The sequence below is a fragment of the Cyprinodon tularosa genome, unplaced genomic scaffold, assembly GCF_016077235.1.
Source record: "Cyprinodon tularosa strain WSP-4 unplaced genomic scaffold, ASM1607723v1 ctg41, whole genome shotgun sequence".
NCBI lineage: Eukaryota > Metazoa > Chordata > Actinopteri > Cyprinodontiformes > Cyprinodontidae > Cyprinodon > Cyprinodon tularosa.
In genome coordinates this window covers 427200-443612 of record NW_024039130.1, presented here as the reverse complement: position 1 = coordinate 443612, position 16413 = coordinate 427200, and the positions used below count along the sequence as shown (strand labels likewise).

At 37.2% G+C, this 16413-nt stretch overlaps 1 protein-coding gene across 2 annotated transcripts in view; it reads right to left on the bottom strand.

Annotated features, from left to right (window-relative positions):
- arhgap35a (Rho GTPase activating protein 35a) overlaps positions 1 to 15799 on the bottom strand; it is a 104323-nt gene extending 88524 nt beyond the window's left edge. For both annotated transcript variants that reach the window (XM_038298575.1, XM_038298576.1), the window contains exon 1: positions 15191 to 15799. The gene's annotated coding sequence lies outside the window, so the exon portion shown is untranslated. The remainder of the gene's footprint in view (positions 1 to 15190) is intronic.
- Between the last annotated feature and the right edge of the window lie 614 nt (positions 15800 to 16413).

The window sequence follows — 16413 nt, the reverse complement described above, 5'->3', positions numbered from 1 at the left end:
TTGCAGAAAAAAAATTTTCTTCCAATTATCACAAATGCCATTTTTCTCAGGTATAGAAGGTTTTTAAGACATAAACAGATATTTGCAGCGTGCAGTACAGAATAAAGAACAAGACTGATGAAGTTAAGAGAATTCCATCTAAATCTTTCCTTTCGAGGATAATTGATTTAGAAGAGTAGGTCTAAAGCAATATGAATCAATCTATCCATCCATCATAGTCTTTTTACAGCGTAAGTTCTCATAGCAGGTCTTGTCCACCACAAGCTTTAAATCAAAACAGTCACCGTCTGCTCTACCGCATTCCAACCTATAGGCTAATTAAAAAGTACCAAGACTGTTGTTCAAACCGTTAAAAAGTGGAAGAAGCAGTTAAACCATTCATTTCAAACGTTATTTGACTTGAAATTTGAGTATTTTTGAAGCTTTGAATAGTGAAATGAAAAGGGCAAATGTCAACAATTGCAACATGTAAACCGTCGCTTCTAGCATATGTTTTTGTCGGGACATGAGTGCAGTCCAAGAACTTTCACACGTCAAACAATATTAAACCATAGTTCACTTTACATTCTAGTAAACTTCCAAGGAGTAGGACAACAGGAACCAGGCCCTGTTCAAGCAACACACCACAAAACGGACCAAGAAAATAAGGGCAGCTGAGAGAAGAGCCAGTTTAAAAAAGCCTCTCAGCGAACAACCCCAGCACAGTGGTCTAAACGGCTAACATCACCCCATGCACAAACAACCCTTCTGTCCTCGCACCCTGACCTCGAGTTAAGTTCTCCAAGAAGGACGTGAATATGCTCCTCAACATAACAACATGTCAGTTTCTCCCAATCATGCCTGAGAACCTATCACTCAGCTATTCAGCAAATCTCTGAATCAATGTTACGGTCCCTCATGCTTCAAACCCTTTACCAGCATCATGGTTCCCAACAAACACATCATCATAGGATTAAATGACCACAGGCTCGTGACTCTGATGTCTGCAGTCATGTAATCTTTGGACCTACTGGTATTCAACCATCTTGCCAGGTTTCTGCAGCTCATCCTTTAAAAACCATCCGCTCAGGCATCTTTCACCAAAAGCTCACAGTAGCAGGCCTGACTGGCAGCATCAGGTCACGGTGAGAAGCATCTCACTGTGACCTGAACAAGAATAATCAGCACCAGCACCCTTAGGGTGTGTTCTCTTCTCTCTTTTCGTCCCTTTGTACACAAATAACAGCACCTCAGAGGATCGTCCAGAAGAACTCCTAAAATTATGACCTCCTTTTTATTAGTCAGATCAAGGACAATGATAGGTCTACATACGGAGAGGAGGAGGTCTATCAGCTGGTCTGCTGGTGAAGACAAAACCAGCTGGAGATTATACCATTTAAGACATTGGAGATAATAAGCTTCCAGAGGGCGCAGTCTTCTCTAACCATGCTCAAGAACACTGTGTCTATGGTGGATCACGTCTGGAAAAGGAACCACCTTTTCCCACAACGCTGTTAGGCAAAAGCGCCAAGCAAAGACTTCATCTTCTCCAGCAACTAAGAAGTACAACTTTTCATAGGAGCTGCTGCTTTTTAAAGATTATATGATCCATTATTTAGATTGGATATCCGATATCGACTAATTAGCTTGATCGGATGTAGGATGAAAGCTGCCAATCCAGCATTCTGATCCGGTCATTTCTTTTTTTACCAACATCATACACAACAATGCAAATACAGCAATCCACAGCAAGTTTCAGGCAGCTGCTATACTTTAAATTACAATTTGAGATATCTCCAGTGTACTTTAAAAGGAAGTGTTATTTATATGTTTTCTTTTTTTTTTTGCTAATGTACACTTTATATGTTGATAAATAACATTTATATTTGTGTTCATCTGTTAACTTTTTTAAAAGTGTTCAGCTGTTATGGCAAGGTTTACAGTTTATTCATTCAACAGTAGTATCGGATTGATATCTACACTCAACACAGGTATTAGTTTCAAACTAGACCAAAAACGAACTGGATCGAAGCATCTCTTCGACTTTTATCACTGCCTTATTTTAGTCTGAGTTTAGGTTGAGTTCAAACTTTGACATATAATTAAATCTGCAAAGGATCATCAGGACTAACCTTTTAATCATTTACTTTTAGGGGTCCTGGTTTGGGAAAAGTAGCTAGAATGTCTGCAGACTCCACACATTCTGGACATAAACTGTAAAAACAAATCTTACTGTGGGTCAAGAGCAAAAACCAGCAACCACATACGATGCATGATTGCACTTATTCAACCAGGTCTTCCTCTTTTGTAAAAACACTGTCTTATCTATTTTATTTTTTTTTTTATCAAAACAGAGTTGAATAGAGCAAAATTCATTGTTTGTGTGGACAAACTTAAACAATAAAGGTTTTTATTTTCCCAATCAGCACTGCTTAACTATATGGCTATAAGCTACAATCTCTGCTCAATGCTACAAAAAAAGTAATTTAAATATCTATTTTAGTTTAAAACTTCCAATCTGTGTAGATGTAGAATATAAAATCTACCTCTAACTTTTTATTTAGCATACTTTCAGAAAATATATATAATATTCAAGTTTTTAAGAAGGTCTTTAGCTAAAGCTTACCTTTCACCGTCCCTGTTCTTTTCTAGCCATCACATGTGGTTAAGCTAAAGCAGACTTGGTTCGTTTTGACCTGACAGACTGCATTCTCCACGACCTTTTCTCTCATTGGGTAAAAAGAACTGCATTCTAATCTCTCCAACGGCTGTGACTAATATGAGCTGCAGCTTGGTGAGGTCGCCGTGTCTCCGAATAACCTTACAAACTAAAAGCAGCTCTGAGCAATGTTTACATTTTTTAAGCCAGTGTTTTTCTTAATTTTATCTGGTGAAGTTGGGGGCATATATGGAAGTCAGCAAAATTACAAAAGGGAGAGGCTAGACTTGTGCAGACTCACGCTCAGTGTATTTGTGCAGTTTCACAACACACTCTGGGAAGTTTGGAGTATTATTAGAATGAGAAACATGAACAAAACTTCAAAAGTTTCCCCATTTTAAATGTTTGCTCAATTATCAGTGCTCTGACTCACCAGCTGCTACAATAACAACAAGGATTCAGAATTGTGCTGTGACTAGCAGGATGGGACCTTAACTAAAATTAGCTTAATCATTGTAAGAATAACTTAACCACAAAGTTTCAAATCTGGGGAAGTTTGGGGAAATTTTGTAACAATTCATTTTTAATGTACAGGCATGCATGAGTCAGCTGATACTAAATACTGACCCCTACTCCCCTTTACATGTGTTCAGAGCTATAAATGTAACCCAGTCGCATTTTCCTCTCAATCAGTGCTGTTAGATAAAGATGGGACACTGCAACAGGAAATGAACTCTGACATAAGTGTTATAGACCTTGAGGCCACTACTGCATCCTGGAAAGTTCTGGCACTGGCAAAGTAAAAAAAATAAATAAAAAAATAATAGATAATATAGCCTATTCCCTTTGCTCTGCAAAGATTCTAAATATTGAAAGAAAAATAACCTGGAAAAAAGCCACTTTTCCCTTCCTGGTGTTTGATGGGCAGATAAAATACTGAACATTTTATCTTTCCTTCTCAATGAAGGAATCACAACTAAGATCATAAACCAGTTTTTTGGTTTAAAAGCCTCATTATGCATGTAATTTAAGGAGGGAAAAAGGTAGAATAATAGTATATTATATTATTATAACCTTATTTCCAACCAAGAGTTCCATTTCTAATAACCTTGTATATGTATTTCGTTTTTGTGTTATACCTCATTTGAATGGAAAATTCTATTTGAGCAGAGGAAACACATCATTTGGAAGAGGATAAGAAAGTCTTAATATTGCATAAAATTGCAGATTTGCAACCAGAACTAATAAAAAAATAGGGGAAAATACATATCAGTATTAAAGTTGCTATCAGGAGGAGTTGAGTTATTTTTTAGCATCTATCCATAAATTAAACCAGGGCTAATAATAACTTACAACTTCTTACTGCTTGTATAGGGGTTTCTGAAGGGGTGTGTGAGGACTTATTTGTTTCTGCATGGGACGGCAATAGAACTGAACTGGTAGAGAATGGATAGCATCTTGATTTTTTGCGCAAATATCTTGCTACCAATGTATCAGTCTATCTGTAGTCAAGTTACTTCATCTATTTGATTGTTTTCCCGCTTATAAAATTACCATCTTCTAGCTGCACTGTAGGATGGACAATTCTGATACATCTATTCTTTACATATCAGCCACTAAAGTAATTTTCATTTTGTAGTGTAGACAGTCTGCTCTGTTGTTCAGAATGTTGTTAATCTGCAGCTTATATTGCATTTTAAGCAAAAAATGCATATATTTGTTGTCCAGTTTTGTCTTGATAACTAATCTGACTGGGTTATTCTGTCAATGTACAGCATGCTTTAGAGTCAGCATAAGTCAGTTATTTATCATATTTTAGATTATTTAAATAACTAAAGAACATTTTCCTGATAGATTATTTCAGCCCTGGTTCTTTGTAAACAAATCAGATTGTTTGGTTGGAACTGCTGCCTCATTATACAGAGGATATTCTGGACAATTGAGATATTTTTTTAATAAAGGATGCATAGAAAATTCTTCAACATTTTGTGCAGACCATCCCTCATTTCCCTACTGGCTGTATTCCAGCCAATTTATGACCAAGAAGGTTTTTCTTTAGCATAAATAAACATTCTATTTACCCAACAGTATTAAAATCACAGTAACAAGGTCAGAATTTGGTGAATATGCAAACACTGGCAGAGACTGATCTGTCTTTCTACCATACAGATGGAGCAGACGGCAAAGCAACAAACACAGCCAACAACACAGTAGAAACTGCAGGAGACAGAAGGATTGCCGCTTTAAAATTCCATACTGTGCTAGCTTGAAATGTTCACATTCAGGTTACATTTGATATGTAACGGCAGAAATTAACCTGTGGATTTACAACTAATGTTTGAACAGTGGTTAGGTTTCATCCCGTATGTGTTTATTTCACATTCAAATAAATGAGTATAGGGGTCCTGGTTGGTTCCCAGTCAGTAAAAAAAAACAAAAAAAACAGATACTTGTTTGCAAAAATGATAAACTGCAGGCTTGGTGTATTTAAAAATTTGCTTAAACTTAAGTCGGTTTAAAATACGCCTTTTTTGGTTTGGTTTTTTAGATATTTTTTTTTAAGACGTTGGGAAAAATGAAGAACTCGTAGAACATGTTCCTACTCTATTCTTATAACACCAACCCAATTTGAAGTAATCCTGGAAATGGAAAAACTACCAACTGAGGAACTGCGAACCCACATTACATGTGTGATATATCATTTCAAAGCTAACACCTTCTAGTTTCTGTAACTATACATGAAAATAGTGTGAGTAAAACACAGCCTAAACTGCACCAATTCAAACATGAAGTTTTTTGTTTTTTTTTCTCGAAAATATTAGGTCTTTTCTTTTACAGCAGTAAAAAACACATGCTTGAGAATAGGCATGGCTCGTTGTATTACATTTGTTCTGCATCATGTCAACCAAAAATTCTGAAATTTTCAGATCTCTAGCTACAACAGTTCCAGAGCTGTGGGACTTTAAACTTTTGGTGTCACCAGCGTCTCTAAATCTCTCCAAATTGTGCCAAATTGTGCCAAATGAATAGAATAACACTGAAACATTTTGATGGCCACGAAAAATTTATGAAGCAATTATTTTTCCACTTTTTTTCAGAATCAGTGTATATGACAAAATTTAACATTTATAAACCTAAAATACCATACAGGTTTATAACAAAATAGTGAAACTGCTGCTTTTAAAGCTAAAATAAGTTCATTTTCTGAGCTGTATTTTGCATTGTTTTTTTCACCTTAGGCATTGTAATAAAACAAAATCAGCCCCCAAACTTCAAGAATATCGGAGCTTTGTTAGTAATCTGCTTCAAAAATCAGATTACTAACCAACTGTGCGCACTCATCCACTCTCATCTGTGCATTTCACTCTTATACAAGCCGGTAACACAGCTCTGCTTTATGCAACCCAGCCATGTCTACAGTTGTTTGAAACCTTATTTCATTCGCTACACAGCCAAACAGCCCACATGGTCTTAACCAATAACAGCAGGACTCTATGAGGTGTATTATCAATCTACTGGCTTGTAGGTAAGAAGACGATGTAAAGAAACATATCAAACATCACAGATAAATTTTTGAAGAAGTAAGGCCCATTAGCAAGATGCTAAGCATGAGCTCTGACCAGCTAACTTTTCTGATGTCAAAAAATGAATGTTATGTGGCGATTTTCTCATCGTGCAATTTATTTATTATGCATCATATTCTGGATTACTTTTAATCTGTGAACCCTTATTGACAATGAAGTCTAAGAAATTGAGGACTGGATTTATAAAATGGCTTCTGGACGCCTTCAACAACATCTTGTGGCTTCTTTGTCATGTTTACATTTTGATATATCTATGTCTGTGTTAATTGTGCTTTTGTGCTTGCTGTGTCCATAAAATGAACTTAGTGGAAAATCTAAGCTTTCCAACGATGTCTAACATGTCTATACTGGTGAACATTTTAGCGTTGCACTTTTCGTGCATTCTGAGATATTAGTTTTAAACGCTATTAGAATGATCGGGTGGGTTTTGAGAGGTTAACATGTCCAGACACATGAAATGGAAAAAGAAATTCAGTAATTTTACAAAGTTTTCAAAACTGCAGTAACCCTCGAAATTGAAAGTATGAATGCTGTAAAGATGTATGACTGCGGTAAGAAAAAAAAAAAAGAAAAAAAACACAGACTACTTTTGGTGCAACACATTTATCTTTTCCATCCATCTTTTCCCGCTTTTCTCACCAAATCTTTTGCCCACATCTTTCTTTTCTGCGACTGTTTCCCCAGCTGAGAGACAATGATTTGGACATCATTAGCTAAGTGGCGGCTGAATGGCAAGCGTCTGTGCCGATCGATAACGGCAGGCCCCGGATCCGGCCACTGGCAGAGCAGTCCTTGCTCATCAGCCCTGGGCCTGCCGGAGCCAGAGCTCAGGCCACAAGCTGGGATGGAGCCAGATGAGGGATGTGAAGGTGTCAGAGCCTCACTGCCTCTGATAACAAATGGCTATGGAGAGCCACCTTATCTTCTCACCTTAAAGGGGCAATGACGCCCACCATTACACAGCTGGCAAAATAACCAACCTCACCCTGACAGTTATGTGGATGCTTACATTGTTTAGTTATTGAGTAGGGGCCATAAGCTTTTACACCGATTATTTTAGCATCAAGATAAACCATTTCCTGAGTCCATTTTAAAACATTTACAGCCGAGTTAAAGCTAACTGGAACACCAAAAGCTAACGGCTGGATAATTATTTCCTCATGTTAAAAACGCCTGCAGCAAACTACGACTAAAGAATACCTAATCCAAATGTCATAAAGCATCTCCTAAAATAAAAGACAATGTGTCAGCACCTGTTCGCTGGGGAGATGCCAAACAGGTGGGCAGATTCTCCTCAGGTGGCGTCTGAAGCTAACATCTAGTGACAAGGTGGTGACCTTCCTCTGTCCTTAAAGACAACTCACGCCACCCCTCCTCCACAAAGGACGGCAAAAACAAATTCCAGCTTGAGGGGGAATAGAAGTAAACAGCAAAAAAAATGTTTTCTGTGACGGCCAAACGACGTGAGAGTGGAAAAAAGACACAAGGGCGAGAATAAGGGATCAATGAAGTTGGATGAGAAGTTCAGGAGAAGTCACAAACTGTACTCTCAGAAAGAGTTTTTGGTTGTGCACACAGAACCTTTTCTTCATCTCTGCTCCACTTCTGTCCCTGACCCCCTTTTCTCAGATGTAAATCATGATTAAAGCCGCCAAATTTAATTAAGAGTATGTTTGAAGCAGAAAAACACCCCTGTGTCTCAAAGTCTCCACCGATCTGTTCTCTGAGTGCTGCAGGTGAACAACACATCCAATGACGGTGTCAGAAATCCACTAGAGACGGCATGATAAACACAGACCTGAGGACAGGTGAGCTCAAAGGAAATACTAACATGAGTGCCAAATTAAATTCATAAACATGAATTATTACAGAAAAAGTAGAAGATTTGCAGGGTTAAGCTCTTGGGGCATCTGCTTTCATGTCAGAGTGACCGAGATTTCCTGATTGGCTAATTTGTGACAAATGCTGATTTAAGAATGCGACGCCTCCCCACAGCAGTTTGTGACCAATATAGAAACTAGCATGAGGAAGAGAACGTACAAATGTGCCAAAGCTAAAAAAGTAGAATAACAGACTTTCCAATGACAAGCAGATTCTAATTTAAATCAAATTATAGACAGGAATTACCCTTCCTTTTGTGTTAACTTTAGTCTAAAACCTGAAAAAGACATTCGTACCTGAGGTTTTCAGTCTCTTTGATGAGATAACAAAGACTCAGAGAGACTAAAGATTTTTCTCCTGTCGCTGTACGTTGCTGTTCAGCTGACTAACAGAAGCCTCTTCTATCTTTTCTTTTGTTAAGAAGAAATTCAAAAGCAAATGTCACTTTTTTGTTAAAGGAAGTTAAAGCAGCTGATAGTCTTAAACATTAGCTAAGTAATAACAATTTAAAAGAAAATCAAACTTACTGGATGAGCATTTTAATCGACAACCAGTTAATTATATTAGTATAGCAACATTGGTAGTAACTGGGTAATGACTGATGCTTCTTTTAAATGTAAAATAAAAGATATAAATGTTGTATTTTCTTTGCGTAAAGCTTGTAAACCCAGATTTCTAGACGGACTAAAAAAGTCAGAATTCGAGAAAAAAGTCAGAATTCTGAGAAAAAAGTCAGAGTTCTGAGGAAAAAAAAGTCCAAATCCCGAGATTAAAGTCAGAATTCTGAGATCAAAGTCAAAATTCTGAGATCAAAGTCAGAATTCTGAGGAAAAAAAAGTCAGAATTCTGAGATGCACACACATTTATAGTTTTTCTTGTGCTATATGGAATATTATTGAATAAGCCAATAAGAATGTGCACACAGACAGTACAAATGTAACTATTTTTTTTCACCATCCTGTGGCTATTCTGCCAAACCCCAACAGTTGGGATTTTTTGGAAATTAGTCATTAAGATTAGTCGACTAACCGAAAAATTCTCTATTTCTGAAGCTCTATTTCTGATTATGCATTAAAAATCTTTCACAAAAACCTGCTCAAGTGTCATGATTTGTTTTGTGTAGTACGGTAGATCTGTCGTTTTACCCTTTCATGATGCCCATAAAGACAATCATAAGGAAAAGTTGATGAATAATATTATTCTTTGGCATCTTTTATAGGCAGCTAATAAGATTAACTTTCTAATAATTATATAACACCAAGAATGCAGACAGCACCAGTGTTAAAGTCACCGTTTTTATTGTATAGAGCAGATTTGAGAACAGTTAAACATTTCTACTCCCTCTTTTTATGTATTATTTCTGACATATCCAAGCTCTTGTTTATAAGTCTCTTTATTTCCAGTCCCATGAACATTAAGCTTCTATTATCCAATTAAAATAATAGAAGAACCACAAATATGTGCCATCTGCTTACAGAAAACAATTTGCATTTAACTTTACACAGGGAGTAGTTTGAATGCCAAAACCAACAACTACAGGTAGATCTATCAAACGGAAATAAGGTGTGTCTCCACCTGACATGATTCAGACCAGCAGGCATGCACAAAGTGTGTAGTAAACAGAAACCAATTTACTGACTGACTACCGGCAGCTTGGAGGACGCTATTCCAGTTGTTGTTTTTTTCTGATTCCTTTAAGTTACAACAACATTTAATTTCCCTTTGGCAACAATAAAGTATTTTTGAATTGAATTTTTATAAACAGGCAGCCTTGTGCTTATTATAAACAGTAGAAAAAGGATAACTCTCCCATTAGGTTATGCCACTGCCAATAAATCATGCTTGAGATTACATCCAAGTCCATCAACACTAATAGTCATGTGCATTTATGGTGTACCACAAAAGCTGATTCTGATCAAAGAAGAGGCTTTGGTCAACATAGATGTTACCATAAACAGATGTCTGTCACCAGAAGTTAAATGCATTAGCATCAGCTATTCACTATTCTAGAAAAACTTAAAATACGCTCACAGTCCTAAGCCTTTGGTTCTTCCTAGATCTTATTAACTGATGCAACATCAAACAGCTTTGATCCTCTAATCTTCGGGCACTTTTTTGCCATAAAATATAAATTCTTGACAGTCCTGTGGGTTTTACATTTTTCAACCAACATATCAGCATTAAGATTATAACATGACTAAAGAATCTTTGTCAACCAGGCATTGGGGATGCTCCAATTCCCTCAGTAATGAAGAATATACGTTTTTTTCAAGCCCTTAAAAATCGAAGGTCCAAAGGGGTCAGGGTTACATTTTTGCATCATGAATTATGTGTTGGGCATATTTTTAACGATTCCTCCTCTTGTCGCTTTACACATTCAAAAAAAAAAATCTAATTTTGTTCAGCTAGAAAGTTGTTCTGTTTTCTGTCCAAAGTCATTTCAGCCATACTGGATGCAAGCAGTGCAAATACAAAAGGATAAACATTATTGACAGTTAATATTTTGTGTTGCAGTATAATGTATGGAGAACATTAATATCAAATAGACCTTTAGTCACCATGACAACCAGTTATGAAAAGGTGAGCTAGCTCAAAGCAGGACAATGGAAAGGCAACAAAAAAAAACTTTTAGTCTCAGATATAGTGGAAATGTATGCTTAACTGACACTGAAATGTATGTTGCGGTTACATACTATGAGTTGACTCATAGTTTGCTATATCTGGAATCTATATTTGCTACATCTATATAAGAGAAAGGACAAAAAATAATAAAGACATTTTGTCAACACTTCATTTTTAAGAGAGAGTAAGACTTTCAGCAGGTAACAGGAAGGTTTAAGGTCTTTAAACCAAGGTGGTAGATTTCATGTTTTGTGGCTTTGAACTTCTCCAATCAAGGACCATTGTAGATTTTAAATAGAAAGAGACGATCTACATTCTCTAGAAGTCAGGCGACGAGGGAGATGACCAGAAAAAAAAAAGTTGGAAATGCTTTTCCTGCATCAGGAACACTCAAGTGTTACTATTAAGAAGTATGAATTCCCAAATAACAACCCTAAAATCTTTACTATTTCCAATAATAATGTCTTAACTCTATCTTTCCTGTTAAACTGTCTAAGTCAACAGTTGCATCAATATAAAAGAAAGCCCCCTGAGGTATTTTAGACTTATCGCTTTTACAAAACTTGGATAACCCAGAGGCATCACCCATTTGCCCTAAAATAGAGGACTAAAAAAATAGACTCCATTGTTACTCTTTTCCAGCGCCTCTCCTCACCTTTGACCCTATGCTCCCCACCCTCTCCACTTCTTCTGGCCCACCACTTCCCTCCCACTCAGCCATGCATCGTAGGTGGAGTTTCTAAAGGAAGCCCAGGGGCAGCAACAGTGAGAATTCTCAGTTAGAATTTAAGTAAGGAGTCTTTTTCTGCTTGCATCCACCCAAATTTACACAATGAAGTAGAAAAAGGTGGGGTCATAAAGAAAAGATCACAATTTTAGATATATAGATATATTCTATGCTAGCTTTTATTTGCTCCCTGGACCTCCTGCATCTACAGCCTATCAGCATACAAAGCTGTCAGCAGCAATACTGACTCATCCCAAAATAATCATTCACTATTAAACCCCCAATGTGTAATCAAGCGTTTTTCATCCCTGGCCAATCTTTTTTTTTTTTACCTAGTTCCCAAGGCAACCCTTGGTGAACTTTCCACCTGCAGAATCTACTGGAGCTGCATGCAGGTGGAATAAACTTCTGCATGAATCTAAACAATTCAACCCTGAACGGTGGCCCAATTTCACTGGCAACAACTCAATCATAATATCTTATCTACGGACATGCTGACTCACGGAATTCAGCTGCAGCCAATAGCCGAGCGGCAGGGTTACTTATGGCCGACATTGATTGGTCGATCCATGAGCACAAACACCAAAAGGGCACATACCAGAAACACAGCCTGAAGCAGAAACTGGCAGCAGATTGCTCGCGCTTTGTTTCACTCTCACTGCCTCCAAACTGACACCCGACTTTGTTGTGTCACTCTTTTTACTTTTCCTCGTTCTTCCCAGAATTCTCTGCACCCGGGCTCTCCAAGGCTTTTCCACATTACCACAGCCCCTTGTTCCTCTGTTGTGTAATTGGAGCCTGGAATGGCAAAACAACAGGCGCTCGTTTCCAGAGGTCACCATTCCCTCTGCGACTCACATCCTGGATCTTCATCTCCATGGTCACACTAAGTCCAAACTATTTTACAGTTGTTTTTCGTCAACGTAAGCTTTGCTTATACTTATTTGCATGAGACGGTTTCTCTGTACAACAAAAGAATGGACATTGGAAATAAAAATACAGTTGGCAAATGAAGCTTGGATTTCCACTGAAGGATTTCCAAAAAGATTGGAAGTTTGAGGAAAAATGAATACCTGGAAAAAGTAAAACGTAGATTTTTCTTTATGTCTATATGTGTAAATGAAATTATAAAAGGTCTAAAAATCAAGGTAATTGGCAGATATTACAAAATGTTGTGCAAATAAACAACTGTTGCCACAAGATGAACTATTAAGCCAACCTTTTACAATGCCGATTTCCTAGGATGACGCTCTAAACAGCAATTATAACAATTTATCAAAATACATTAAAATAATCTAAAATAATTATTGGATCAGAAGCCTTAAGCCTTGTGTAAAGAACTAAGGAACTGATCATGGCATCCTGTTCTATTAATAAAAAAGAAATATACCTGCAGCAAACTGGTTTTACATAAGGCTCCTGCTAATACCTGAATTATTTATTCAAAACCATATAAAACATTAGTATAAGCCCCGCCCCTTTGAGTTAAAAATGCATTATTATTAGTTATGAACGTTAAAGGACTAATATAAGAAGGCTGGACTTCCTACAGCAGTGGACACAACAAAAAAAATCCTACACAGCAACTGGAAATGTAAAATGAACCAGACAACAGAGACAGAACAGGACCTCAGTTGGACTGACGCGGGCACACTTTCTAATGGAAATTCAGATACAATCATCCCAGAATGCACTTCTCACTGCCTAATAATCAGACACTAGAACAAGGCATCCATTGAGAGGAGAGAGTGACAGTAATCTGGTCCAGAGGACTCCAAAGCTGACCACTATAATTAGCTCTTTCTATCCATCAAACACAGACTTATTGTCAAAAATAAAATAAATAAAACAAACAAACAGGGACATTCCTTTGTAGTAAAATTGGGAAGAAATTATGAAAGCGCAATTTACACAAGTTGGAAAATTTGTCATGATGAGTGTATAAGTCAGCTCACGCAGGAAGAACGGATGTGAAATCTGCTGATGAGCAGGTAAGAGGCCTATGATTTACCAAGCAGCAGAGTGACAAATAAAAGGAGGGGTTAAAGTGGATTATAGTAGAAAATCAGGTTAGTTCTAAATGATGTGCATTTGTTTTACTCCAGAAAAGGTTTTTTTACACCTATATAGAAGATAAACTAAATTTTTGATTTTAGCTCTATGCAAAAACTCTGTACAGGAAACTGTCATCCAATAATAAAAACAAAAAAAATGCAGATGCATCTATCCGGCCTACATCCAGAGCCAAGCTTGCACCCCTCTAATCTCAGACGCAGTAAAAAAAAACAAAAAACCAAGGCTTCACATCTCGATCCACAGCCCTAAGGCAGAATGTCAGGGGTGAACGTGGGGATCTAGCCTGCTGCCTGAACAAATGGCACAACTATTAGAGGAAGACCAGACTTCCCAGAGAGGTGTGACTGCATTGCAAAGGGCCCAATCAAGCACAGCAGAAGAGAGCTGACAGCTGATAATGCATTTACCTGTGAGCAAAAAGAAAATCACCATATTTCCAGGAAAAGTTAACTTCCTCCTCAGGTTGCTTATCCTAATAGGACCGAAAAGAGACGCTGTATCAAATTTACAGAGTCAAAACAGGTTGAGCAAATGAGGGATTATGAGTAACTAGCTTTGCTGGAAGAGACCATCCCATTCATAACACACAAAAACAGACAACAGACAGTTCCTGTTTCTTTTTTTCTTTTTGTTTAATCAGGCAATGACATAGCAGCAGTGGCAGTAAGGACATGCCACTGTTATCTCCCAGCCAGCATCCACTTGTAAAAAAAAAAGGCACTTAAAGTCCAGTAGGACTCTGACAAGGGAGTGGCCGCAATGACCATTCTGCAGCGTAATGAAACACTGACACATCAGTGACTGATCTAGTAATAAAATGGAAGATAGACTCGTGACAGCAACCGTTCTAAATTGAACCCTTTTCAAATGTACCCTCATATCAGAAAATAGGGAGGCATGTCCTGCCTGTGCCATGTGGGAAGACTCAGCTCATGTGCTACAAAAGGTCTCATTTATAAATGCACCGATCAGGCTGAGACCGGCCAACACCGATTATCAGCGCATAAGGACTACTTTTATAGCGGTTGTAGCTTTGAACCGATCATTATGGATCTACCAGATTGAACTAATTTAATTTCGAAGAATGCACCCCTGGGATCATCACTTTATTTAACCCCCTCCAACAAAAAAACAAAAAAAATCAACATCATTCAATTAGTTTTATTGTGTTTAATGAAGAACTGAGGGGACAAGGTTAAATAAGATGACTGATCTCTGGCCAGATGTTTAGTCTGTCTGTAGAACTCAAATTTAATCACAATAGTGTTAAGCTTTTTTTAATCAAAAGGTACCAAAAATATGCCGGTGTCACTATAATACCCAGCTATTTGGTAAATGCAATGTTGAGTTTCTTCAGGCCTCAGGATTATTCAGCAATGCAAAGATTTGAAGGGTCCACATTTTTAAAAATCTCCTTTCTCCTCTTTAAACTCAGTATTTCAACCAGCATGTGTTACTGTGATCTACTCATATATCATTATTAGAATAATCATTATGATTACTAGGAGTGCTTTACATGGTGCCAGCCCTCTGGGGGGGGGCTGGGTTCACTCTTGTTATTCAGTGCAAACCAACATGCTCTGCTTACAATTAGATAAACATTTTTTATTTCTGATTTTTAAAGCTGTTTTAATAATAACTGGAAAGGAAGAGTGTACATACCATAAGTGCTGCTGTTTCTCCACTCCTTTCTTTTTTTATATCGCTGCTCTGCCGGTGGAAGACTTTTAGAGCAACAAAAACAAAAAAAGATTTACAAAAAACATGGATTAGTTTTCTTATTTTCTGGTAAACACGCCGTCTGACCCATTCCTCCCAACACTAGGAGCTTCCCCCCTCCTTATAGTCTGAAGTTTTCAGATACTTTCTCTTTCAGGGAAAAAAAAAAACTTGTTTCTGATCAAAAGCAGATTTTTCTTTTCCAAAATAAAAAAAAAAAAAAAAAAAGTCCCGTCCCTTTCACAACGGCTGGAAATGTCTGGCGAGTCGAGAGAAAAAAAGCGTTTCGGTGTGTTTTCCTCCTTCTTGGATCACCAGCGCGCTGTTTTCACCGTTTATTATTATTCCCTTTGTTTAGTCAGAAAGAGAAAAAGAAAAGAAAAGAGTCGGTGAGGAAAGCCCGCAGAGCTGTTTCCAGCGTAGGACAGCTCGCTGTGTTTTCCTTTCTCATGTTAAGCCCATCTAGCAGGATAGAGGTGATGACGTTGTGAACAAGTCGATTTTTTTTCCTTCAGCTTCTCCAATAATGGCGGCGGACCTTCATCCACTCAGAGCACAGACTCTCCCAGCGGTTTGTGCTCACTATTACAGCACAATCACACTGCTCCTGATTTGCAGCACAGCCCAACGCCTCTATAGTCTGCATACATGCATTTTAGGGTTTTTTTTTTGTTTGTTTTTCTTTTAATATGCGGAAAAAAATAATAATAATTCGCTTCCATTTACAAAAGGTCAGAGAAAGAGTTCAATTTCCATTTTATAACGACATATGTAAATCATTTGGGATGTATATCTTAACCTTCCTGTATGGAGGACCAACTCTGCCATATTTAAAAAATAAATACAGAAATAAATAAATGCTCAATAAATAATTAAGAATACAATTAATTGTCCTCCAAAATACAATAAACTAATAAATATATTATTCTCTTTTAATTAGCTCCTTCATTTATTAAGTTGACCCTAAGCCCTCCCTCATTTGCATAATGAGGCAGAAACGCATACAGAAATGTAAAAACGACAGACAGAAATAAATAGCATTGAAGTAATAAATATGGTAAAAAAAAAAAAAAAACACGATGGAAGAATAAAACAGACAAAAAATTTATATCATGCACATAAATATATACTTTAAAAAAAATAAGTAATAAAGAAAGTTGAAGATT